We start from the raw sequence: 27,194 nt of genomic DNA on the forward strand, positions 1-27,194 counted from the left end.
CAGCACAATGGGGACACGGCAGGGAACATTTTGTGCAGTCGAGTAGGCGTATAATACCATTGCGTCATCATTTTATATGCATTTTCCCTCTGCGGGATGCTGAGATAGACCCTAGAGATATCTCGCCAAAGGCGATTCCACTGTGTTGGTGTGATTTCCATGGTTGACGTTGATTGCCATTGGCGCTGATTTGAGTGTGCAGTTAGCATTGGAGGGTGCTGTAGGATCTGCTACGTCCGAGAGATAAGGCCCTTCGAAGGCCCTTCGATTCATCGAAGGAACGGACCAGCCTTTCAAAGGGGGTGAATGGTCGGACAGCGGCCTGTTGCATCTCTGGTGAGGACACCCAATGCCGCAGCTGTGCATATTGTAGTCTCGCGCCCATTGGGAGACAAAGGTCCTCCCTACACTGGGAAAATGTCTTAAGTGTTCCCCCCTCATACAGGTCTCCGATCACTCTGCATCCCCCCTGTAGCCACTTGGCGAATGTTTGTGAATGGAAGGCCGGAGGGAATAGTAGGTTACCTGCAATGGGAGTATGGGGGAGGGGAAGGTCGTTAGTCCCTTACGCACTGCTACCTTGTCCCATATATCCAGGACCGTTTTAGTAGGTACTGCAATATAGGCACTGCGTGAGCGCGCTGTACGATGGTGCCACACAAGGTCCCAGATGGAGTGTCCAGTTACCGTCCTGTCCATATGGAACCAGATCTTTTCGCTTTCAATGGCTATCCACTCCGAGACAAATCGGAGATGCTAGGCCCAATAATAATCCAGAAGGTTAGGGCACACTAGTCCCCCTCTGTCTTGCGGCCACATGAGGGTCTTATGAGAGAATTGTGGCCTACGTCTGCCCCAAATGAAGCGAGTGAGATCTCGCTGGAGGCCCTGTATTTGGTGTTGCAGGATAGGGGTGGGGAGACAATGAAATAAATATAAGATTTTAAGGCGTATCGACATTTTCCTCGGCATTAAGCCTACCCAACCAGGAGAGAGTTGGGGATTTCCATCCCCGTAAGTCTTCCAGAACGGTTCTCCTACATTCTCGCCAATTTACCTGGGTCCAGGTGCCCAAGGTGGGAGTCAATTGAAGCCCTAAGTGCCTGATATGCTCCGTGGCCCATCGATAAGGGCTGAGCGTTTTTAAGACTGCTATCTCCTCCTTCGGGATCTTAAGGTTCAGAGCCCAAGATTTGCCATGATTAATTTTAAGGCCTGAAGCCTGCTCAAAAGACTGTAACAGAGTGTGAAGCGCCGGGAGGGATGTATGTGGACGCGATATTGTGAGGATAAGATCATCCGTGAAGAGCGCTACCTTGTTCTGCCTGCCTCCAAGAGAAATACCATGTATGTCCGCATTGTGCCTGATAATCTCTGCTAAGGGCTCTACCACCAGGGCAAACAACAGAGGTGACAAGGGGCAACCCTGCTGTGTACCTCTCTGTATGGAGAAAGGGTCTGTAAGTTGTCCATTAACCCGAACCCTAGCTTGCGGGGATAAATAAGGGGCCATGATCATAGAGATCATGTTCTGGCCCAGTCTGATCTTTTGCAGCACCGCGCGAAGAAAACCCCAGTCCACCCGATCAAACGCCTTCTCCGCCTCAAGCGAGAGAAGGTAGGCTGGTATATTCCAGTGCTGTGCTTTCCCCACCAGATGCGCAATTCTACTCACATTGTCCGCCCCTTGCCTACTGCGGATGAAGCCAACTTGATCTGGCACCACAAGGCCAGGCATGTGGGGATCCAAGCGTCTGGCAAGCATTTTGGTGTAGATTTCGAGGTCCGTGTTCAGCAAAGTGATGGGACGATATGATGCACACAACGTGGGATCTTTTCCCGGTTTGGGAATAAGATCTATTTCAGCCATACCCATGGGGGGCGTCGGCCCTTCCGTGTCCGAAAAGGAATTGTATAGTCGCAGGAGGTGTGGCTGGAGTCATGAACATACGATAGAAGACCAGTGGTAGGCCATCTTGGCCTGGCGTCTTCCCAAAAGGGAGATCTTTCAACGCTGCCATCAGTTCCTCCGCTGTGAGAGGACCATCCAATTGTTTGGCATGGTCTGGGTGGATTGGAGTCCAGGGGCACTGGTTCAAAGTATCATCAATGTGGGCTTGGGAGGGCGTTTCTGCCGTATAAAGGGCAGTGTAATAGGCCCTAAAGGCCTCACATTTAGCTCCCTCCGTGACCGCCCATTCTCCATCCGGCGATTGAATATTCACTATGTTGGCCTTCGCTGCACGCATCCTCAGGCGCTTCGCCAGCAATCTGCCTACTTTGTCCCCCCCTCAAAATGTTTGCTCACTTTTAAAATGGGTAAATGAAGACAGTGGAGCTGTACACGATAGAGGTATTACTGCAACGTTATGGTAGGGCCGGGGTCAGCGTGAGGCCAGGCCTGTAATTGTGGCACATTGAGAGTTGAACAGCTGCATTGGGCATATGGAGAATGCATGACCTCAATGTATCTTTTTGTGAAACAGGAATGCACCGTGATAGGCCCTGAATACAAGTCAGGAAGACTGGTATCTCTGAGGGAGGTACTGCTCCACGTGATCAAGACTGTCCTGATGTTCCCCCTCCCACATCCAGGTGATCTGGTGTAGGCACACTGGGTGTTGCTTCTTGTCATTACACTGGGGCTGATTTTTCAGCATGAAAATCCATCAAGTAAACTCGCAGGACCTGGGGGACAAGCACAGTCCGACCAGACCCCACCCACCCCCCTTCTAGGGCATGCAGCATTCCCCCCCTGTCTCGCTACAGCCCCCGGCAATGGCCACACTCTACACCCCCAACTACTGGCCCACATCGGACCCCCTGCCTGCATTTCCCACCTTTTCAGCGCAGGTGGCAGATATGAGCATTATTTCAAAGACCTGGGCGTTTTGTGTAAAATTTGACCAGAAAACATCTGGACTGCGTAGTTATTCCCCATTCCATTGTGATTAAATTGTAATTCCACCATATTGGCTGGATTTTCCACATTGTACCGTCATTTACTGGTGTGAAGTTTTTTCTCTCTCAGTACCTGCAACTTGTAATACACCCTGTATCAGGAATCTGCCATCACTATTCCACCCCATGTTTGCCTCAATGACAGTGTTCTCATTTGTTAAAGGTCCCCCTATTACTACAAACATGGCGTGTTGAAGTCATGCACGTCTCTGTAATTGGGCTCCATGTTGACCATCCAGCATCCCATTGGACTGATGCAAGCTTTGTGAATTTGCTACTTGATAACTGCTTTATTGAGAATACACCATAAGACAAATCAACGTAATAAAGTGAAATAAATAAGTGTTTAAAGTTTGTTATACTTTGTTTACTTTTCAGATTACCGCCACCTGCCACCAAAACAACAAACGCAGCCATCAACGTTGATAGTGAGTATTCTCATGGATATGACAGTTTGTTGCTCTGTTGGAGAACAGTGGCGGCCCGCATAGGGCGTGCTGCATGGTGCTGGGGAGGGGCATGGTGGTGGGGTAGTAAACTCGGACATACAGCGGAACGGAGGAAAGTAATAATTACCTTCCCCTGTTCAGTTGTATGTCCGAGTTCACTACTCCCCAGCGTGCCCCTCCCCGCCCACCGCCCCGCAGCACGCCCTATGCGAGCCGCCACTGTTAGAGAATATAATATTCGCTTGCAATGTGCATTAAATATTTCAACCCTTTTTATCATGTTAGGTGAACTTTCCCTAAACCCAATTCACAAAGGATCACAGGCAAACGTTCTCGGGCACAGAGCCTCCCTGCCCATTGGGCATTGCAGCACTGGCCCAATGAGGAGCTGCCCGATGATGAAGCATGACATCCCTTGGGGTGTGTGAGGGATCTTGCTCCTTATAGGAGCATTCCCCTCGTGTGCCCTATTGGTCGGGACAATACCCCTTTTCCATCCACAGGAACGGCATACCTCTTGTTTTTACAATATATACATAGGGGCGCGTGTGCTGGATCTTTTTTGCTCCTGGTCCCCTCTTGATTTTTGTTACTTTTGTTCTGTCCTCATGTATTTCTCCGAAAAATTCATGAATATGTTACAGCAATGCCTGGAGTAAGACACAACTACCCTTCACAGGAAATGGCCTGGGCAGTCAGGTGTAATTCACACCTAAAACAGGAGTAAGACACAACTGCTCATAAGAAAAACTTTGTGAGCTGGGCCCTTTGTGCTTCTCTAGCACTAAATTGAACTTCAGAAGTAGGCTGTATGCTAATTTTGGATTATTCTCTATCTGAGTGTTACCTAATATAAAGTTTCAGGCACCACTAATACTCCTGCCCCATTATCAATGCTGCTGCATTGACTCATTTAGTCTGCCTTTGCCATTAAATAGTCAAGAATTGAGTTCTCGTATCGCACAACCTCAGGAGTACCCTATGTATCCAGCAAAGGACTCTACTCTTCCTAATTACTGTTCTTGGGTTATTAGTCTAGCTCAGTTTAAACAAATAAATGCATCTATTTCCAGGTTGCACCAATATGTTAAATGAATGTACAAATCTTGATATTTAGGGAATTCCTTATATGAATCGACTCGGAAATCCCACTAAAGACAAAGCGGACCATTGTAGTTCCAGCATCCCAGTGAAGCCTGCTGTCCCCTTCCCAGCCAATCACAGGAGGACTCTTCACTTTTCCCTTCAGGATTTAGTGGCGTGCTAGATACCCCACATCCCAACTGTAGGACTAATAGTTCTATGGTCCACCTGCACCATAGTTAGCCCCTAGATGCATTGTGTGCACAATTTCATGCTGGTTCTACTGCTGTCCCTATCCTAGTGAATTCTGGTTGCTCTCCAGGCATTGCATGAACTCAGTTAATCCCTGACAGAAATCTCCATTTTTAAATTATCCTTACAGAGACGCATTGAACTATTTTCTTGAACTATTTCCTTTCCCAATGTGATACAAATTTTCATCTGTCAACTCCAATTGAAACTATATATATATTCAATTAAATTAGCATTTAAAAAACCGTTGAAATTCACTGAAAAACCATAGGTTTCAAGCACGTTATAGTTAGAAATTAGCATTTAAAAATCCTTAGAAATTCACTCAAAAAACCATAGGTTTTAGGGAAAGTTATAGTTAGTTGGACATTTCACTTGTACCAAACCAGAGAAATTCCCCTGTTATAGTTAGTTCAACTAACTATAACTCGCGCACCCGCAATGCACTGCTGATGACGTCACATATTACATCACTCATGACATGGTCAGTGACATCACTGATGACATCTCAAATGACATCACTGATGACATCACTGATGACATCATCCAGTGACTGTGTGTTTCTGTAAAGTTTAGATAGAGGCAGAGGGTAGTCAGGCACAGTTGGACCGTTTTCCGCCTCCGTCCTTTGAGGAGTTCTGTCTTCTGGCCAACAGTGTATCCTCGGGTTCCCCTCGGGACCCATTGCCACACAAATACTGGAAACTATTTCAGGCGGAGCTCTTTCCCCCGCTACATGCCCTCTGTTGCCAGTCTCTCGTCACGGCGCGAGTCCCGGAGAGTTGGAAACTCGCGGTAGTCTCCCCATTATTGAAGAAAGAAACTTTGGTCCCCACCTGCCCAGCGAATTATAGACCTATATCGCTGCTCCCTTTTCCCATAAAGATTCTGGAGAAACTGGTCACTAAACATCTGTCCGGTTTTTTGGAGACTAATGCCTGTCTGGACGTGACTCAGTTCGGCTTTAGACCAGCTCATGGTACTGAGTCCGCCCTGGTGACCGTTCTGGATGATCTTCGTTCACGAGTCGACACTGGACGAGCAGCCTTTTTAGTACTGCTCGACATGTCGGCCGCGTTCGACACGGTCAACCACGGCATCCTGGTCAGAAGACTTGAAGAAACTGGGGTGACAGGTATGGCCCGTGATTGGCTGGTCTCCTATCTGGGAGACAGACGTCAGGTAGTAGCCTTGCCACCGTTTCAATCTGGCATTAAGATGGTTGGGCAGGGTGTCCCTCAAGGGTCTGCCATCAGCCCTATTTTGTTCAATTTATATCTCCGGCCTCTGGTGACCCTGATTAAGTCATTTGGCATTGCGGTCATCAACTATGCTGATGACACACAGCTTATTTTCTCTATTGAGGGTAAGGATGCAGTGCCTCTGGAGATTTTCCATCAGTGCATGGCAGCAACAGCAGATTGGTTGAGGCAAAATTCTTTGCAATTTAACAGCTCCAAAACAGAGGTACTGCATTGCTCGATGGACCGTGTCTCTCGGCCACTGCCACTTGATTTTTGGCCTACCTCATTCCAGGAGGCTCCTTCGGCAGCAACCTCCGTCCGGAATCTGGGGGTGATGTTCGGGCCCAATCTTCAATTAGAGGTTTTTGTAAATAAGACCGTGGCTACCTGCATGGCGTTGCTCCGTACGTTATGGAAGATCCTTCCGCTGCTACCGGCTCATGCTCAGCCTGAGGTGGTGCGTGGCATCATATTAAGTAGGTTGGATTATTGCAACGCACTGTTTCTAGGGGCACCTGCTAATTTGGTGGGCAAACTGCAACGAGTGCAGAACATGGCTGCTAAGCTAGACCTCTCTCGGCGCCGCTCAGACTCTTCCATCACGGCGCTGGCAGACCTTCACTGGCTACCTATCTCACAGCGGGTTGTTTTCAAAGCACTGTGTTTGGTGTTTAAAGGGCTTCATGGGCAAGGGCCCGTATCGTTGCAGGAAATGTTTGCGTGGTACGTGCCCACACGCTCCCTTCGATCAATGTCAGCACACTTGGTGTTGCTTCCAAGGGTCTTGAGGGCACGGATGGGTGGACGGTCCTTCAGATTTGTGGCAGCCAAATGTTGGAATTCCCTACCCCTAGTGCTGAGAAGTAAGGGGGATCTGTCCTCTTTTAGGAAAGGACTAAAAACGTATCTTTTTCCTAGGTTAGATTAACTTCTTGGGTCATTGTATTTTCGCGTACCATTGGTAGAATGTTAAAGCGCCAGGATACCCTTCGGGTGACAGTTTTGCGCTATACAAATACGCGATACATACATACATACATATGTTTAAAATATATAGGGAAAGGCGTATTGAAGAATGAGTGGGTGTATAAGTGTCTGAATGGATGATTTAGTAGGTGTGTGACTGACTCTACAAGTGAGTGATTAAACGTATCTTACTGAATGCATGGGTTAGTGACTAAACTGTGTGAATGTCTGTATCCGTCTGTCTGTTGGTGTGTAAGCGGCAGCATGGGTTTTCGAATAGCTACATGAGTGTCTATATGGGTTATTGATTGGTTCTCTGAGTATCTGTATCGGTGTCTGAGTGTTTGTGTGGGTGCGGTGTGTGTGACTCTGTGCATAGATTTGTGAGTAGGTGATTCACTGGGTACATGATTTCAAGAGTGCATCTGTGATGGACTGTATGGGTGGGTGAGTGTGTGCATGGGTGTGTTAGTGAATGAATGTATATCTCAGTGGTACATATGTGAGTAACTACATATGTGAAAGGTAGTATATATGTGTGTTGGTCTGTTGGAGTATATATATGGCTATAAGTGAGAGTGTGTGATTGTGAGAGTGGCTGTATGGATGAATGTGTGCTTGTATCAGTGATTGTATGAGAGCGTAAACATTTGCTAATATTTGTATGAGTAGGTGAGCTGGTGTGTGTATAACTGTATAGGTGAGTAAATGGCAATGTGATTAAATATTTGCATGACTGACTAGGTGTGTGAGTACCTCTATGGATAAGTGGTGGTGTGTGAGTGTCTATATAGGTGTATGAGTGCATATGATAGTCCGGTACTGAGTGACCATAAGTATGAGTGACTGTAAGGGTGAGTGAGTGGATGTGTGTGTAAACCTAAGAATCAGTGAGTGGGTATGTAGTTATTGGTGTTGGAGTGTCTATGGTTTTGAGAATGGCAGTCTGTAATTTAGAGTGGGTGTATCAAAGGTTATATTAGGGTGTGAGAAGATGCATCAAATTATCGCATGGATGATGTCATCAGTGATGTCATTTGAGATGTCATGAGTGATGTCATCAGTGATGTCACTGACCATGTCATTAGTGATGTAATATGTGACGTCATCAGCAGTGCATTGTGGGGGGCGCGAGTTATAGTTAGCTGAACTAACTATAACGGGGGAATTTCTCTGGTTTTGTACGAGTGAAATGTCCAACTAACTATAACTTTCCTTAAAAGCTATGTTTTTTTCAGTGAATTTCTAAGGTTTTTTTAAATGCTAGTTTCTAACTATAACATGCCTGAAACCTATGTTTTTTTCAGTGAATTTCAAAGGTTTTTTAAATGCTAATTTCTAGCTATAACGTGCCTGAAACCTATAGTTTTTTAAGTGAATTTCAAAGGTTTTTTAAATACTAGTTTCTAACTATGCCTAGAGAGGTAGGACATGTGAAGAAAGAAGAAAAAATGCACAGAAAGAAGCAAAAGAAATGCAGAAAGAAGCAACAGAAGTCCACAAAGAGGAAGAAAAGTGCAAGAAGAAGCAAGACATGTGCTGAAAGAACCAACAGAGGAGCAGAAAGATGCTTTGTTGCAAAATCATCCTGTGCCCACAACTTTTTCAGACGGGTACTAGTGGTAACTGATTCTGACTAACCAGGCCTAGCGCCAGTGCTATGCTAAAATACACTTAGAATACAGTGAAAACATCTTCATACACTTGAAAACAATATGCGTTGGAGTACCCCTGTGATTAGCATGACCTCCTCTGTAAGGCCCTAGTACATATTAGGGCAGGGGGATTAAAACTACCTCTAAGTCAGAGGTGCAGAAATATGCTACTTTAACTAGTAGTCGTGTTTGCAGAGTGGTGGAGAAACGGTGCTGGGCATCCAACCAACGCTCCGGAATTCCGCTGCGTAGGACTTACAGGAGATACCAGGAGGGATTCTCGGCCCCCAAACTCCCTCAGTACTAAATTGGACTTCATCCCCCATCCCGTAGTCTGCCACGAGGCACGTTTGCAGAGTGGTAGAGAAAGGGCCTCCGAAGACGTCTTAGCAATCCCACTGTGTGGGACTTACTGGAGGTAACAAGAGGGGTAGTTGGCCCCTAAGGACATCCACTTTGCCCACCACTCTACAAATGCCCCCCCTGGCACGCTCTTGGATGGGGATTGAAGTCCCCTTCACTGCTGGGGGTCCTTTAGGGGCCAACTAGCCTACCTTTTACCTCCAGTAAGCCCCACACAGTGGGATTGGTGAGAGGTAGACAAAGGCCATGCCCCCTTTCTCCACCACTCTGCAAATGCGCCCCTGGCACGTTGTAAGTTGGAGGATTAAGTCCCCTTGAATCCTGAGGGTCCCTGGGGTCCAACTAGCCCACCAGGTACCTCTAGTAAGCGCCACAGAGCTGCATTGCAGAGAGGTGTAAAAAGGGGTGTGGCCTGGACCACCTCTCTGCAACGCAGCGCAGTTGCGCTCACTGGAGGAACCTGGTGCGCTAGTTGTCCCCCAGGGACCCTCAGGATTGAAGAGGAATTAATTCCCCAACTTAAAACGCGCCACAGGGCGTGTTTGCACACATGTTACCTCAGACCCCGCCCCCTCCCTTCACCACTGTGCAAACGCGCCCCGTGGAGCATTTTAACTTCGGGGATTAAGTCCCCTTGAATCCTGAGGGTCCCTGGGGTCCAACTAGCCCACTAGGTACCTCCAGTTAGCGCCACAGAGCTGCATTGCAGAGAGGTGTAAAAAGGGGCGTGGCCTGGACCACCTCTCCGCAACGCAGCGCAGTGGGGCTTACTGGTAGCACCTGGTGGGCTTGTTGGCCCCCAGGGGCCCTCAGGATTGAAATGGAATTAATTCCCCAACTTAAAAGGCGACCCAGGGTGTGTTTGCACACATGTCACCTCAGGCCCTGCCCCCTCCCTTCACCACTGTGCAAACACGCCCCGTGGCGCATTTTAAGTTGCGGGATAAAGTCCCCTTGAATCCTGAGGGTCCCTGGGGTCCAACCAGCCCACCAGGTACCTCCAGTAAGCGCCACAGAGCTGCGTTGCAGAGAGGTGTAAAAAGGGGTGTGGCCTGGACCACCTCTCTGCAATGCAGCCCTGTGGCACTTACTGGAGGTACCTGGTGGGCTAGTTGTCCCCCAGTGACCCTCAGGATTGAAGAGGAATTAATTCCCCAACTTTAAACGCGCCACAGGGCGTGTTTGCACACATGTCACCTCAGGCCCCGCCCCCTCCCTTCACCACTGTGCAAACGCATCCCGTGGCGCATTTTAAGTTGGGGGATTAAGTCCCCTTGAATCCTGAGGGTCCTTGGGGTCCAACTAGCCCACCAGCTACCTCCAGTAAGTGCCACAGAGCTGCGTTGCAGAGAGGTGTAAAATGGGGCATGACCTGGACCACCTCTCTGCAACGCAGGCCTGTGGCACTTACTGGAGGTACCTGGTGGGCTAGTTGGCCCCCAGGGGCCCTCAGGATTAAAGGGGAATTAATTCCCCACATTAAAACACGCCACAGGGCTTGTTTGCACACATGTCACCTCAGGCCCCGCCCCCTCCCTTCACCACTATGCAAACGCGCCCTGTGGCGCATTTTAAGTTGGGGGATAAAGTCCCCTTGAATCCTGAGGGTCCCTGGGGTCCAACTAGCCCACCAGGTACCTCCAGTAAATGCCACAGAACTGAGTTGCAGAGAGGTGTAAAAAGGGGCGTGGCCTGGACAACCTCTCTGCAATGCAGCCCTGTGGCACTTACTGGAGGTACCTGGTGGGCTAGTTGGCCCCTAGGGACCCCCAGTATTGAAGGGGAATTAATTCCCCAACTTAAAACGTGCCACAGGGCGCGTTTGCAGAGTGTTGCTGGGAGGGGGCGGGGCCTCAGCGATGCCGATCCTTTTAAAAAAAAAAGAAAATTTAAGAAGGGGAGCTGTGTGACCCCCCTTCCTTTCCTATTTTATGGGCCCTGGGGACCCCATCCCCCAGGGCCTGACCCCTAATTTCTTATTTTTTTCAAAATTGGAAGGGGGCCGTGTGGCCCCCCTCCCGTGGCCATATTCGGCCCCGGGGACCCCATCCCCCCGGGGCGTGGCCAGTGTTTAATTTTTTCTAAAATACATTTGAAGGGGCGCTACGTGGCCCCCCTTCTCAGGCCATTTAGAGCCCCGGGGACCCCATCCCCGGGGCCGGCCTTTGCGTGTTTTTTACATTTTTTTTATTTTATTATGGGGGAGGGGGCCATGTGGCCCCCCTCCCGGGCCACTCCTTGCCCCGGGGACCCCATCCCCCGGGGCCTGGCCTCTCGTTGGGGACCGTAGAGGGAGCCCCAATGTCCCCATGGTCCCAGCCGGCTCCCCGCCTGCAGCTCCCCGTGTGGAAAAGCAATCTGATTTGGATTTTGGAAGAGAGAGCAGGTTTCCTGCTCTCTCTTCCAAAATCCAAACCACAGTTTGCTATGGCAATAGCCATAGCAAACAGCAGTGTCCCGGGGGTGGGCACCCCGGGACACCGCAGGAGCCGGCCCTGGGCGGTGGCAGTCCCCAGGGCCATCACAGGTTCCAGGAGGGGCACGTCCCCCCTCCCATCCAATGCACAGCCCCAGGAAGGTGGTGGTCCCCGGGGCTCGGGGGTCCGTAATGGACCCCAAATTTGCATTTTAGTGCCCCGGGAGGTGGCGGTCCCCGGGGCTGTGGGTGGGCCATGTGCCCCCCGCAGATATTTAAGAAAAGCCCCGGGGGTGGCAGTCCCCGAGGCTGTAGGGGTCCCCCTGGGCCCCCAAATTTACATTTCAGCATGCCCCTGGGACTTGGCCCACCCGGGGGCTAAATAATAACAAAGCGCGGAAGCACGTGCTTTGTTTTTATTGTTTTTGCGGCGGGATTCGCGGATCCTCCGCAGATTTTACAGGTTTTTTTTAAAAAAGATGCTTTTTTTTTTGGGCCCTGGGGGTCCTTGCTGGACCCCCTGAGCAGACCTAGGGGGTCAGGGTGTTTCTACCCGGCCCCCTTTTCTTGTTTTTTAGGTCTCGCTGAGCCCCAGCGCTTGCGCTGGCTCGAAGAGACATTTTGTATGTGGGATTTTCAAAGTGCTGCTGGCTGGCCTAACGCTTGCATTCACGCGATCGTGCACGCGCGCAGCCGGCCGCCAGCAGCACTTTGAAAACTCGTGTGCGTCATCGCGATCACTTTCGCTTTCAGAGCGATCGCGATGACGCACGCGCACACACAACTCCCGCTTCTCCCCCTCCCCCACCCCATTTTGCGTGTCCGGCCGCTCGCGCGCGGCCAACGCTTGTTTGTTTTACTATTGGAAGATCGGTAAATAAATTAATGCTGTTTAAAATTATTATGCAATCTCGTAGGAATTCTACTAGGTTTTGCTATTGTTTCTTTCCTGTATGCTGATTGTGCAAATTTCTTTTGCTGGTTATTCGGCTTGAATAGAAACTGGCATGTCTGAACAGAAGGATATGTGCATTGGTTCACTGCAAGACTGTGACATGTAGCTTGAGTTGCGATCAAGTGACCTTTGTATGCAAGGGCTTACTTTCTGTACGACGTTTAAGCAAACAACTGCTGTTAGCATTGATTCAGTTTCCATGCACATCAGACTTTGTTGCTCTACCTTTGAGGCACAGAAAAGAAAACCTATCCCTATGAGTGTTCACATTTATTATTAATTATATGCGTTTTGTAGGCATTTTCCCATTCAAGGCCTATGCAGTTCTTTGGCAATGTGCATTGCTAGTAATAACTAAAGCATTTTGTACTGTGTAAAGTATACACTTCCTGCATGCTGTATACTGTGTGATGTTCGGACGCGATTTTGAAATCATAACATTGTACTTTTTTTTATTTTTATAATAAACCCTAAATAGATTTGCAGCAGTTTCAATGTCTGGACTAAACAGGTCAGCCCAGGAAAGGATTTTCATTTTCATAAACAAATTAGATGTGTTTTTATTTTGCTGTTTTTGCAGTCGTTTAGTGGTGAAATGTGTAATTGACTTATAAGATGTGCTCATTTTACATTGCAAAAAGAACAATTGATGGACAGAATGCAGAACAAAGTCATACATTCACCCCAGTACAAATATCTGGGCCTAAATCCATCGTTTTTTTTACTCCCCCTGCCATTTCAGTTTGAACCTAGCCATATGCAAATCAGTCTTGACCATGTCCCCAAAGGGAACAGTCCAGCCCGAACTGCCAGGCCAGATCCTCCCTGCATTGGAAACAATCATCCTAGGACCGGTTTCGGGGGTTTCACACCTCATCAGCCAGACTAGCTAGACACCAGTGGCATGGAGAGCACGGGACCCACGTCTGGGCATACCCGTCCCACTCGGGGTGACAATTGCAAAAAGAACAATTGATGGACATAATGCAGAACAATGTCATACATTCACCCCAGTGGATAGATCTGGGTCTAAATCCATCGCTTTTTGCTCCCCATGCCATTTCAGTTTGAACCCAGCCATATGCAAATCAGTCTTGACTCTGTGCCCAATGAGAACAGTTCAGCGCGAACTGCCAGGCTAGGTCCTCCATGCCCAGTAGATTGAATTGATGTCAATTTTGTATTCCTATGGCCAATCATCTATTCATTACTCCATACTCGCGCACAATTTCTTCATCATCCTACTCCCGCGATCCATAGTTTCCCCTCATTTAACGAACGAATTCACTCGTCTTAAAAAAAGGTCATACTAATTTCCGTTATCAATGTTTTTTTATTCGGTACTGCGTCTGAAGGACTAACTACCAGAGCCGTTTCTGGATCTCCGAACCGTATTTTCATGGTATGGTCCCGAGGCGATTATTATTCGGCAAATATTTTAACAGTTGTGTTGTGTGCTAGTTCTCTCTTGCTGAAGTTGCAATACTTTCCCCCCATCAGTCTTCTTGGTGCTGCTCTCGTAGTACATCTTAAGTGTAATTCTACATCGTTAAACAGTTTAACTCATCAGCACCAGCTTTCTTTATTTAGTTTCCAATGAAACTGGCAGATGTTTAAAGAAATTGATGCCATCTAGAGTAATTTGCTAAAATTGCACTTTTAGCAAATTCACGCCCTGTGGACATTTCGAAACTGCTGGTGATCGACTAGATGCGAGAGCTATTGGCTCTGTTAATGTCTTTTAGCCATGTCACCCAAGAGCGCACAATTTTAGCAGGTAACCCGTGATTTATCGTTGTTTTCTGGGTTTCAGAGGGAGAACTGTCATGTTTTAAACCGAATCCTTTTCCTCCCTGCCCACCCTCAGGAGTGATCTCAATGCGAGCAGCAAGCACCGGTATAATAAGTAATTGCAAAATGCTGCAGTCATGTGGGAATATTTAACAGTCCTTGTAAAAGGCAAAAAAAAAGGCACAAACAGCAAAGCATTGCCAAAGTCAATTGGTCTTGCCTATTCAAAGCTATCAACTTTGACAATAACTTCTAGCCATGTGGTGCAGCAGCGCAACTGCTTTGCAACGTGGAAGTAAAGAATAACAAGCATTGGCATAGCCAATAGGTCTCGCTTTTGGGACCTTATAAGTATTTAGTTATGCAACAAAATATCCTTGGTGCAACAACATCAACTGTTGCATGGCTAAACCCTTATAAGGTCCCAAAGGCGAGACCTATTGGCTATGCCAATGCTTGTCTTGTTTGTTTTTCTCTTTTCTTGTGACTCAGTTCTACCGAGTCACAAGATGGCTGCCAACACTTCCTGGTTTGGAGTGTTGACAGCCAATTAGAATAAAGTTTGTGGTAGGGAGGGTCCGCGGATCTACCGTGCCTCCAAATATTGAAACTTTTATTTTTGATTTTCTCAACAACTACTGATCGGATTTACACCATTCAAACAAAAGGTCTCTTTCTGAACCAAGGGCTACCTTTTTGCCAAATTTGGTGTAATTCCGTTCAGCAGTTCGAGCTGTAGCCGTGTCTAAAGATTCCTATGGAAAATAACATGGAGAAAACACGCTTTGGGACCCCCCTTTTTTCTTGACCCCCGCTTGACAAATCACCTCGAAACTTTCAAGACAGGAGCTGACTGGAGTGCCCCACGAGTTTTGAAAATTTCGCAAAGATTCGTCATCCGGCGCCAAAGTTATTGGGAAAACAATAAACACTTTTCCTATGGAAACTAGGTCCTAACTATAACTACCTACTGGAGACCGCCAGTAGGTAATATATATAGTAGCTGGAACTGGCAGTACCTCAAATGTGATCAAGGATTAATCATTAGAACCCTTCCTACAGTTGAGGGTTTTCTGTGCCTTGTGCCTCTCATATTATTCAGTAAAGCATCTGTTGACCCTGGGCCAAATGTAATAAGTCTGCATTTGTAAAATCATCTAAATTTCTGAATTTTGCAATTCACAAATGTACATTGTGATTTGCAGTGAGCATTACAGTTTGTAATGCAAATGGTAAATTTGGTAAAAACGATGATTTGTGGTGCGTTCATTTCATCCCTTTGGCAGTTTCGCAATTCATATTGAAGCATTATTATGACTAACGCAGAGGAGAATTCACCACGGGCTAATTAGGAAGTCTAAAACAGCATATTACACCATGAGAGTTAGCGAAGCTGACAACTCGATGAAGGAGCTTTTTTTGCTCTATAAAACCCTCTCGAGTGGGAAACCGGCCATGGTTCCAGATGACTGCTCGGTAGAATCCAGTGATAGGATTGCGGAATTTTTTTTCCCGGAAAGATTGCAAAAATCCATTCGGCATTTCCCAATCATCCCATTGCTGGAACCGATTTCGCGGAAAGCCCGAGGGAATGGAGGGACAGTCACATATTGACCAACTTTGTCACCCCGCCCCCAGAGGACTTATTAAAAATCTGCTTATCCGTCAAATCGGGCTCCCCGCGGGATCCTACTACGCCAAAACGTCTAGCGGATAGCTTATTGGTGCTAGAACCATATATAAGACACCTTCTGGATGTGTCTTTTAGCACCAAGACCGTGCCCAAAGCCTGGAAACAGGCGGTGGTTCTACCTCTCAGAAAGAAAGCTAACATCAGCTTTGATAAACTAGAGAACCTCCGGCCGATCTCCCTTCTGCCCTATCTGGCTAAAGTAGCCGAAAAAACGGCAAACATACAACTGATGGATTTCGTGGATGAGGCTGCCCTACTTCACGATACCCAGTTCGGCTTCCGTACCCGCCATTCGACGGAATCAGCGCTTTTAATGGCTGTGGAGACCCTGCGCCAGGGGGTGGATGAGGGTCATACTATGGCCCTCATCCTATTGGATCTGAGTGCAGCCTTCGACACCGTAGCTCACTCCACCTTGCTACGGTGTCTGTATAATGGCGGAATAACTGGAGCTGCCCTCGCATGGATCCAGTCCTTCCTGACGGGGAGAAGCTTTCAGGTCCGCCAGGATGAATGTTACTCCAGGGATATTGGATTGGACCAGGGCGTACCCCAGGGATCGTCCCTAAGCCCCACCCTATTTAATCTTTATGTCTCCCCAGTGGCCCTCATTGCGGGGGGCCATGGTGTACACATCGTGTCCTACGCTGACGACACGCAGCTGGTTATCTCCCTCTCGCGAGCGCCCGATCTTGCGGCGGACAGTTTCAAAGTCTGCATGCAAGATCTTGCAGCCTGGATGTCCGCCAACTGCCTTAAATTAAATGGCAGCAAGACCGAGGTGCTCATAGTGGGGGGAACCCATCTGTTTGATCGTCGGCGTGGTGGCCTCCATATTTGGGTGAGGCTCCAACACCCTGCCAAGAAGTCCGGAACCTTGGAGTCCGGTTGGATGCTGACCTGTCTTTTGAACCGCAGATAGGACGTGTGGCGGGCGTCTGTTTCAGCGTCCTGAAAAGTCTTCGGAAGGTTTTAGATCTCCTCCCTACGTCAGCCCGCATAACGTTGGTGCATGCCCTCGTTACGTCACGCCTGGATTATGGCAATCTGCTGTACCTGGGAGCAACCAACAAGGCCTTAAATCGCCTTCAGGTATTACAGAACGCAGCAGCCCGCCTTATTTTAAAATTTCCCAAAAGAGTGGCTTCTAATACTGCCCTTCGGGCTCTTCACTGATTGACAGTGAGGAACAGGGTTGAGTTTAAGGCCCTCTGTACATGTCATCGTATCCTTGTTGGGAAAGCGCCAATACCGCTCCAGCATTTGATCACCAGGTACGTACCTACACGCTCCCTTCGCTCCTCCCACGGAGGCCTTTTAAAGGTTCCGATGATAAGGCGGGCTCGTATGGGAGGTAGATCTTTCCGCTACCTGGCGGCTAAGAACTGGAATGCCTTACCTTTGGACCTTCGTCTTGAGACATCTGAACTTGGCTTCAGGAGGAAGTTAAAAACATACTTATATACACGCTAGTTTGCACAGTCCCAATGGCTGAATCTGGTGGGAGTCTTTCTGTTTTAGCGCGGGGACACGCTTTGAGCGTAACCATGTGCTTTATAAAATTCCCTTATTATTATTATTACTAAGGCTGGTGTTTAGGCAGTGACCCAACTGAATTGGAGGAAATGTGTATGTTTGGGACCCTTGATTCATAACTCATTATAACTTTATTGCCCCACAAAACGTCTCTAGGACACGTTTGCATCTTTTTTTCCCCAATTGTTAGGAATTCTAAAGGTTTCCAGTGTTTATTATTTGCCCTGCAGGGAACCAAGGAAATAGCCAAAATATAGAAACATTTTAGGGTTTTTTTTAAAAAAAATGGGAAGAAACTACTGTGCAAGAAAACGTTTGTTGTTTCTAAAAATGGCATACACAAATGGATTGCTATACTAAGATCGTCATCTTCCCAGCTTTCAGGAACAAGCAGTTTGAAAAAAAAATCAAATTGTTTACGACAGTTTTTGAATTTTTTTAAGTCATAGTTGATTTTTCCTTTTTTTTGTGGTTTACACCTACTTGCTATTTGTGGTTGAAACAGGTGTAAAAGACAAAGATGAACCCAGAAAGCTATACATTTTTGGAAAGTAGACAAAATTCTGGATTCAGAAAATGGTCATTTATGTAGAAGGCTCATGCTTTTCTCAAAGAAATGAATTGTTGAAATAAAAAACATAATAAAAATAAGTAGGAAATAAAAGCACTAAGTAACAGCAATTTTGTTCTGTAATGTTCTACCCCGATGGGCGATTTACAAAAGTAATGTACTGTTACATTTGTGAGACCCTTCTGGTTGCAGGAATACATAGCGTTTGCTGGTTATCCAAAAACTGGTTATACTCAGAGCTGACACTTGAGCCACAGCTTATAATGATATTTCATTGTATACCAACCATACAGACTTTCCCATGGTAATATGCAGTGAATGAAAAATGAGTATGATGAAACCTAGGCATTTTTTAAATGTGCTCCAGATACTAAGTAGAGGGATAGCATTTATTTGTGCAACTCTGAGTTTGGAGTTAGCCACACTGTCATGTAATTCAAAGAACATTTTGAAAAATGTTTTTTTCCCTGCACACTATTATATTTGGAAGGCAAAAGTGGTGAGAAATACAATTTATAATGATAAATGTTCTACTATTTTGTGCCCCCACATTTCTCTCTATAAAAGCAGTACCCCACTTGGTTGGTTAGGCCTATTAGCCGCAACATGACAAAAACCAAAACGCAGCGTGAAGACATCAAGATTTTGCCTTAAAAATTGATCCATTTTGGCAATGTATGTAGCTGCGGTATTTAGGCCCAAGCTTGGCAGCCACCCAAGGCAAATCTGTCGAACCCAAACATGTTCAGGATTCCAGGAAGGTGTGACTCACATTGATTCCACTACTTTTTCCTGTTTCTTACCCAGAATGGACTGCAAACTTCAACATGTGGATAAAACCATACATTTTCCTCACATTTCTATCAGGGAAAGTTAAAGAATCTGTGGCGATCCACATAATTCCTACCTTCCAGCATTACCACACTTCGGGCCATATGTAGGTAATTTCTATTTACTGATTCCTAAATACCGAATTTTACCGATTCGGTATTTAAGAATCGGTAAATAGAATGTAGGTAAAAAAATCGGTAAATTTTACCGATTCGGTAATATTCGTTATTACCGATTCGGTATTTACCGAATCGGTAATAAGGCATACCTTCCCATTCATTCCTATGGGCCTGGAGGCCCGTAGGAATGAATGGGAAGCCATTCACTATTACCGATTCGGTAAATACCGAATCCGTAATAGGGGGAGCATATTCAAGGGTGGCAGGGTGTCACATTGACACCCTGTTGCACCCCTGAATCCTGCATGTGTGCACATGTGGCGCACATACATGCCCTAAGGGCATGTATGTCTGCCACATTGCACTTTTAAAAAAGCACAAAATTGCTTTTGAAAAGGTATTCGGTATTTACCATCAACTTGTAGTTGGTGGTAAATAACGATTCCTTAAACCAAAAATGCACTCACTTGAGTGCTCCCTACATAGGATTTAATGATTCGGTAATTTACCGATTCGGTATTTTACCGATTTCTTAAAATACCGAATCGGTAAATTACCGAATCCTTCAATCCGGCCTCCTACATCTCAAAGAGCTACATACCGGTTGGTAACGGAAAATTTACCGATTTTCAGCCGTTACCGACCGGTATTAGCCCACCTACATATGGCCCCCGTCACGAAAACTTTGCCAAAGTTTGAAGACTGGAGTGCAGTCTAGGTACGAAAACCTTCTACGATCCACACATGTCACACCAACCTGGAATCCTTGGATGTCTGGGTTTAGCAGGTTTCCCTAGGTGGCGACCAAGACAGGCAAAACAACTGAATCAATATGGAAATAAAAGTTGAACCTCTCGGGATTCTTTGATTGACAACGAAGTGGAAAAACACCTACAAGAAAAAAATATATATATTTTTCAATAAGCAGTGCACACAATAAAAATTAAAACTCAATTACAATTTTCCATTTTCATATTCCAGGCACGATTGGCACCTTCGAGGAAGGGAAAATGCTGAAAATTAATTATGTACCCTGGCAGGTGATTCCCTGCCTGCCACCCAGCTTCTTGGTTTGGGCAAATCTTTATTGTTGGGGAAGCTGTTGGGCCCCCGGCAGTCTAAAAAACAACATTGTCTTACAGCAAACATATTTTTGGGGTGTCAAAAAGCACATATTGCCATAATAGCCTTTCCTACTTAAAGAAACTACTTTGCGTGAGGATATGCTACTTGTGAAAGGGCAGCTTGCCCTCACTTCCAGAGACTGTAGCTAATGGCTTGAGTGGGCTGCCCTATTGCCCCATGCTATCTGCTGTAGAGGGCTGGATACATATGGGAATGACACACTATAAACCATTGATGATGAGGGCTGGCTGAAAGTCCTGAAATATATATAGATTGCCCTCACTCTCAGAGCAGTCATTCAATGGCTGGAGAGTGATGGAGCATTGCCCCATGCTGTATGCTGTAGTGGTAGGGTGACCAGACATCCCAGATTTTCCCCGGCCATTCCTGCTTTTCAGAGATCTGTCCCGGTATCCTGACACATTTGTTAATTTTAAATACATCATGTCCCGGTTTTTGGGACATAGGTCAGGTCATCCAGCGAACCTTAAGTGAAAGGTATGCTCTCCTTTCACAGGCATCTATGAAGTCTGAATTAATTGAAAACATGTATCTGTTTCTGCCAGACTGCACAGTCTGCTCCCGGCATAGAGACAGAGTTGGACGAAGGGGGGCACAGACAGTAAATGTGTATGTGTCTGGGTGTGTGTGTGTAGGGCGAACAAATTACTTACCGGAATGTCGAGGAAATGGGGTAGCTGTTGAGTGCCTCCTGAAGGCTCATACCATTGTTTCAAAATATTTTGACACGCCTTTCCTGGCGTGTGGGAGGGCACCATCGTGAATACAAACAAGGCTGAAGGTCGGGACCATGCCCAACCTGGACAGCACAGCGAGCCCAGTACCTACTAAGGATACTACCTCGAGATTGCCTTCCTACTAAAGGAATAAATATGCTAAAAAACTGGCACTTGGAACCCACTAAAGGTAAAGATTGACTCTTTAAGGACCACATGTCCCAGCGTGCATCAGTCTTACAGCGCGTGCAGCGCGGCACACCGGGTGCAATCAATCAATTATGCATGCAAATAAGAGACTTCTCGAAATCTAGTCACCCTACACCCTATGTAGTGGGTCAAATACAAATGTGAATGACAGCCTCAATAGACGAATGGATGAAGAAGACTGGTTGGAGGCAGGGCCGGCACTAGGGTGGTGCAATTGGTGCCACCGCACGGGCGCTGACTTGAGGTGGGGGCACAATGTTTATTGTTTTAAAAGCACCTGATGCCCTGTTCCTTGTCCCAACAATTTACAAGCATGAATTAAAATCTCAAGATAACTCTGGTGATTAATGTTCTTCCTGGAGAGAGACTGAAGCTTTGACTGGTAGTGGAAGTTTTGACTCATTGTAGTGCAGAGGGTTAATATGCCTGCTGCAAATAACATATCCCATTCAGATCACAAAGTGCATATACTATAAATAGGTCAATGGGTTACCGCTTTTGTCAGAGATCCTTTTGTTACTTGCAGTTTAAAAGTTAAAATCCTAATATAGAGCAGCGCGCTATTAACTATTGTCAAAGAGCTGCATGCAAACTCAAGGAATATATTACAGCTACATGTTTTTTTGACCAGTCTTTCCTTATCCTAACATTGCAAAAAGGGTTCATTTGGGTAGAAATCAATTCTATTATTAAAGAAAACCCTAACAATGGTGTTACAGTTTAAAATCTAAATGTGTGTTTTTCCAGACCAAGAACTCTTAAACTATACTGCCTACCAGTATGGATGACATATGACTCCTACACCGTGTAGGCCTTTGTCTTATGTAACATTTCCTATACACTGATTTACACACGTATGATTGTCTCCGTGCAATGTGTGTGTGATGTAAAGTGCTCTGACACCTTTAATTGGTATGAGTGGCTCTATAAATCGAAATGAATCTAGGAGACAGTATTTATGGAGACTTGGGGGGCCTTGTCAAATGGTGGTAGTGACGGAATCCGTGGCGAGGTGGTCATTGAGGGGGGCGGCAACAAACATTGTCGCACAGGGCACCACCAGTACTAAAGCCGGCCCTGGTTGAAGGCCCCTGTAAAATATACAGATTGTCTCACTGACAGTGAAATTAGCCAATGGCAGGCTGTCTGGTTAGGGTCACCCACGGTGCACTGTACAGCACACTGATGTCATGGATGGGTGCAGGGCAGTGCGGAAGCGATTTTGCGTCGGCCCTCTCCAACGTTGGAACTGGGGAGTGCAAGCACTCATGGTTCCCCTGCACTCCTCCAGTGCTCAAACCATTAACATGCACCCCACTGCCACAGTAGTGCTGTGGACTAGAGAGCTTCACCTACCTCAGCTATGGAAGTGAATCAGCAGTTATTTCACTGGGAACTGTTAATGTTGCATTTAAATAATAAAGAGCGTTTTTCATGTTATTGTTTTGCTCTCGAAGCTTAAGGGGCTTGCTTTATCTCTTATGCCATGTTACTTGTTCCTGTGGGCAATTTACACGTCTCTCTTTCCTTTCCTTTTTTTTATCTAGAAAAAGAAGTTCCAACTTCTTGTAATGTCCCTGGCAATTCCATAGGCAGGTGTTTTTGCGCGAGATCGAACTAAATTCCCACGGCTGCATTGGCGTTGATGGCATGCCCTGCCTCAGTGTCAGGGTCTGGTTCAGGGCTGGGTGGCGACACCTTGGACCAGTGTCTACCACGGAGTTAGTTTGAGTTACTGACTACCCTGAAATTTGTTTGCTTTTTTGGATGTTGAGGATGTTTGAGGTTTATGACTGATGCAGGGAATGTTAGGGTTTGAAAATGAGGGCTTGAGCCAGCGTTTCGTTTAGTATGTATAGATCTACGAAGCCGTAGCTGCTGAGTGTTTCTGGTATACCATATATCTGGCATAGTTTCAGGACATGACATTCGTTTTTGCAGCTATGTGTAAGATCTTAGGCAGGCTAGTCTCTAGTTTTGGAATTCTCGATTTACATATTGTTTAGCCTCTTTTTGGTTTGTTGAGTGATGTGCCTGGATCACTGTCAGGTGGCCTGCTGGGCTGAGGTTGTTCCTGCCGTGTCCATCTTCTGAACCAGGGGAGGCTCCTCCAGTGGAGCGGAGGAGCGTCGCCCCACTTACGTGCCCCCCAAAGCCCCAGAGATAAAGAATAATTAGGTAATTGATTACCATTTTATTTTTTATTGTCCCGTCCTGAACCGAGCACCAGGACTGGCCGGGCCCTTCTGAATGAGCAGGGTAGAGTAGTAGGCAGAAGGCTGCCTTTGCACTTGTTTAAAGTGTGCATGTGTCTTTGGCCAGCTGTCTTGAGATGGCCAGCCACACATGCGCACTTTAAACCTCTCAATCCAGCTGCCTTCGGACAGCTAGGTTGAGAGCAAGTGCAGGCATCCAGTACCCTCGGGTGGGCCGAGAGAGGCAGCTCCCACCAATCAGAGCCCTGCTCGCATGCCGGTTAACAGCACGTGAGCAGGCTAGGATTGGTTGAGGGAGTTTGCTGGGGCCTGAACTGCAGTCCGAGGAGACGAGGTCGGAGTGAGAAGGACGTCATCATCATCTTTTTTTTCCTTTTGCTTGCCTGCCCTCCCCCGACCCTCAGTAGATGCCAGCCGCCACTGTTCTGAACCATCATTAGCTGGGCTGAATGTGCTTTTTGTCTTTGTAAACCTAAGCAGGGGCATTGTAAAATCCTTGGGATCTGGGCCGAACGTATTTCGGGGGCCCCTGTTCAGAACAACTTTGAATTTATGATCCCGTTTCAGCTCTTTCATGCCTTCTTTGTCCGGGTCACTAACCATGCACAGGCACTCTCCTCCAAATTCTGAATGTGTTTACTTCAAATATTCAGGGATAGTGATGTGAGTTTTTAATATTGTAATACAGCAGCAGCTCACTAATATTGTTGCAAATAATCTCTGGGACACCCTCCAATTTCTCATATGTGAGGCCCTGCTTTGATCTAAAAGCGGCTTTATGAATGTTGCATGAAACATTAACACAACATTTCTCTGCAAAATGTCTGTAATTGACTCACACATTAGCCACATAAAAAAAGGGACCTCCTGAAAGGCTTGGGCTCTGGGTCAGAGCCCCCTTTGCCCATGGCTTTAAACATTCAGTGTTTGTTAACTAAGGCTCCGCCTCAACTTTATTTCAATAAAACTAACCTGATTGGTGTCAGTTTAGAGAACAAGGGCATGATAAAAACTAGACTGAAAAGGTAAAATGCAGAGTGTTTTAATTAGTGGATTTGTGACAATATTAGACTGCTTAGAGTATAGCAGAGGTGCCTCAATGGAATAGCAAAATCATGAATGTACATGAAATTGAAAAGTAAACACCCAGGGGCTTATTTACAAGCCCCTTGCGCCCCTTTTGCGTCATTTTTAACATGAGAAAAGTGACGCAAAAGTGGCGCATGGGGCTTGTAAATCTGCCCCCCAATGTTTTGCGTGAATCGGAAACGAGAGTACTTTGAAGAAGGTGCACTAATGGTGGCAAACAGATCTGAGGAATAATATGCGCCTTGTGTATTACGTGGCAGTCATTGATCGGAAAAGAAACAAAACAGTACTTCCTGGAAAAGCTGTTCTTAAGAGCATGTTTGAATGACGTTTTAATGACTACATTAGAGCAAGGAGAAAAGATCATGAATTTTTCAAATACCATTGCATGTCTTAGATTTGATATTAGGATGCAAGAAGTGTGAAGCACATTGCTCAACTCTGTATAAAATTGCAGATTCAGTAACATTAAATGTGATGCTTTAAAGTACCTTTTAAAGATGTTTAGGCAGAATACCGGAAACAAAAATATCAAGGGGCAAATTTTGTCTCAAGGATATTGAGAATAAAGTTATCAACAAAGTTTTACTATATATCATTACACATATAGGTACCTTGACAAAATATATACATCTTTATCTTTATTTTATCTTTATTTCGGCCATTAGCCATAAAAGCACAGATCATAAAACACTGTTAAAACATTAAAACATATCAAGATATTGACAGGAGAAAAACGTCATATAAACAATAATCAATCGTGCTGAAGCAAGAAAATAATTTGGATTAAAAATTAAAACAGCAATATTGGTAAGAACAGTATAGTCCTTCTAAAAAGACATATTAATCCTACAATAGCAGCAAGTGGACCACAGTTAACCATGATATGATTAGAATAAAAAAATGGATATAAACATGCAATTAAAGCAATGACCTGGATCCCTAGAAGAATCAAGTAATCAGTTATACAATGTCAACCAATTACATATCACCTAAATAAGAAAGATATGAAAAGTACAAGTCATCCAACCTGGACTGTAGGAGGGCAGGTATCTCATTTCAGTCTAAACCTCCACATATATAGTAGAAACCAGTACATGGTAAAAACTATTGGGTGGTGTTGGACCTGTCAGCCCTAGGGTGGTCTCCCCTTCTATTTTTGTATCGTGCCTCATTTTTTCCACCCTCATTTTTATGTTGGACTAGGTCTCCGGGCCCCTTTTCATTGCCAGGCAGTGTTAAGGTGCAGGTGCTCCCTTCTCCCAAGATGGCTGCCACAGACCCCTGCTACTGCAGGGTGGTCATTTTTCATAGTAGCAACCTAGCTGCCAGGAGCTGGCTGAGACCCACAACAATGTTGCGATACCAGCCCGCCTATTTGTCCCATAGCTAGAGTGGGGAAGCTCCTGGAAGAAGCTGGAACCTTCTAGAAGGGAGGTGGGGTTTTACTTTTGCCGCCTTGGCTAGAGGTCACCTGACCTAGGGCTACTTAAGAATGGGAGGGAAGCTTTTGTGGTGAGTTGGCCATTGGGGTGAAGCAGAGCTGGAAGAATCCACCAGGAGTGTAGGCGGTAGGGCCTAGCCAGGGACTTATGCCTCTGAGAGTGACAGGATTTAGGTACTGCCTCTTAAGTGAGTGAGGTGCCCTGTGAATCCCACTGATCTTGCCCAGTAGTAGGAGGACCCAGAGACTCTCTGCCAGCCTGACTAGGAAGGACCTAGTCGCCCTCTCCATCCCTACCCCTGTAACAGAACCCCTTAAGGGCGCCAGATACATCTGCGCCAAAAGACTTCATCTGTCAACTAAGAACTGACACCTAACTTTAAGAACTGAGACTGCATGACAAGAGCGAGCTGTAAGCCTTGAATGCCAGAGCTGAGACTGCGTGTCCAAGCTACCCTAGTGAACAAAATACTAAGCCGATTGCCAAGCCACCGGGGATCGACCAGGTACTAGCGCTGTGACCCCCGCGCTCCCTGCCCTGGTCTGGGACCCCCGGCAGCGTGCTCCGCTGAGCACCATATCCCCATCCTTAATTTGAGCCCCCCCCTGCGACGACGAAGCCAGCGCGCTCACCGCCGCGGCCTGGAGGAGTGCCCTGCTGTGTCGCGAGGCCCAGGCGAAGTCCGGGGCCCCGTCGCTGCCGTCGCAGCCGTGTGAGGAGAAGCGCAAGGTCGGGGCCGAGTTCCCCCAACGTCGTGAGGACGGACGCCTGCTGACGCCGAGACGGAGGTAAGCCCGGAGGCCGAGATCCCCCCTGGTGCGCCCCCTGCTGGTCTGGAAACCACACCGCACTTGGCCCGGGTTGTCCCCTCCGTGGGAATCCCCTCCCCTGCCTGCGCGACGGAGAGACCCCGCCGAGGGATCCTGTCCGTGTCCCCCCTCCTGTGTTACTGAGCGCGGTGCTCTGTGAACTGCACCGGAGCCTAGGGACTCGCTCCTCAAGTCCAGTAATCTTCCCCGCTGGAAGCCGTTCAAAGTACTGACTGACATTACTCTCGTGTGGCGCTTCACGCCACCGACTCTGCCTCCTCAGCCGGAGAGACCGGGACGGCGAGTAACCCCATGTGTTATATGCACTGCTCGAAAGTAACTATATGCCAAGGAATGCGAGTAGCGCATTGTGTTATATGCTCTGCTCGAAAGTAATTACATGCCAAGGAATGCGAGTAGCGCATTGTGTTATATGCTCTGCTCGAAAGTAATTACATGCCAAGGAATGCGAGTAGCGCACTGTGTTACATGTTCTGCTCGAAAGTAACTATATGCCAAGGAATGCGAGTAGCGCATTGTGTTATATGCTCTGCTCGAAAGTAATTACATGCCAAGGAATGCGAGTAGCGCATTGTGTTCTATGCTCTGCTCGAAAGTAATTACATGCCAAGGAATGCGAGTAGCGCATTGTGTTATATGCTCTGCTCGAAAGTAGTT

The 27,194-nt window shown here is 46.8% G+C and overlaps 1 long non-coding RNA gene across 1 annotated transcript in view; it reads left to right on the forward strand.

The window, feature by feature from the left end:
• LOC146817623 (uncharacterized) overlaps positions 1-27,194 on the forward strand; it is a 1,003,010-nt gene that overhangs the window by 765,260 nt on the left and 210,556 nt on the right. The window contains exon 3 of the long non-coding RNA XR_014962552.1: positions 3,340-3,389. This is a non-coding gene — a long non-coding RNA (uncharacterized LOC146817623). The remainder of the gene's footprint in view (positions 1-3,339; positions 3,390-27,194) is intronic.

Source organism: Triturus cristatus, chromosome 6, assembly GCF_964204655.1.
Source record: "Triturus cristatus chromosome 6, aTriCri1.1, whole genome shotgun sequence".
Lineage (NCBI taxonomy): Eukaryota > Metazoa > Chordata > Amphibia > Caudata > Salamandridae > Triturus > Triturus cristatus.